Consider the following 1,107-nt stretch of genomic DNA (forward strand, 5'->3'; position numbering starts at 1 on the left):
ATTACTCAATTCAGGATAAGTTGGGGAGGATTGTGAGATGCCACCAGACTGAGACAGGAAGAATGGGGGTTCCTGTGCAAATGGAATTTATTAGCACAGATTTCGTTGGAAAAGAGTATTTTTGTCTATACTATCTTTGAAGCCTTACTATTCTACCTTTTATTTCCTATTCCGTTCTCTAATCCTAATTTTTTATGTTATATAAACTATTTGCCAACTTTCTATAATAAAGCTTGTGTACCTATTATGCTTTAACTTTTGCTTAACTTGCCTCTTTTTTCTGGATTTACAACTCTATCCTCCTCCTTCTCTATTCTTCCTTTGAATGGCTTGTTATGACTGGTTGATTCTGGACTGAGGTGGTCTCTTCTTGGCTGTTACTGCTTGGTGGAGCTCTAGGTCTTCAGGTGTATTTTCTAAAGTTTCCAGCGCCTGAGAATTTTACCAACACTAGTGATGAATAATGTTCTGGGATGCTCTGAACTTGACCATAGTTGGGACACTCATGTGTTGCTAGAACTTGGGCGTGTTACTAGCATTCTACCAGCATCTGTGCCTCCAGTAAGAGCTCAGTTATGGTAGGTGTTCTGTTAGAGCTGATACGCCAATTTTGCCCCTTTCTTGTCAATGCCAAGGCTTTCTTCTCAGCTTTTTAAACTCCAATTCAAAGCATCCCAGAAGGTGGCTATCCAGCTTTGATTTAAACACATTCAATGAAGAGGAACTTCCTTTGAGGAATTAGTTCTGCTGATAAATTGCTCTTCCTGTAAGAATTTTCCTAATGCAATCTGTAACCAGTCCATTATTCTGTATCCTGTCTTTTGAATGAGAGGGAACAGATGGTAAATTTTCTTCTGTGTGACATGTTTTCAAATATTTGAAGAGTGCTATTGTGTTCCTGCTCAGCTGTCTTCCTCACTTTTCAATCATGCCATCTTCTTCAATCTCTTTCCGTATGTCCAAGGTTGTTTTAGTCCCTGGGTCATTCTCATTGGCTTTCTTTGAACCTGTCCCAATTTCTCTGAAACCTTCTTAACTGTAGTGCCCTAAGCCAAACACAGTAATTGACATGGATCAAAGCCAAATAAAGTGGAACAATTCCCATGA

The sequence above is a fragment of the Protobothrops mucrosquamatus genome, unplaced genomic scaffold (genome assembly GCF_001527695.2).
Source record: "Protobothrops mucrosquamatus isolate PMUCROS unplaced genomic scaffold, P.Mucros_1.0 scaffold3243, whole genome shotgun sequence".
NCBI lineage: Eukaryota > Metazoa > Chordata > Lepidosauria > Squamata > Viperidae > Protobothrops > Protobothrops mucrosquamatus.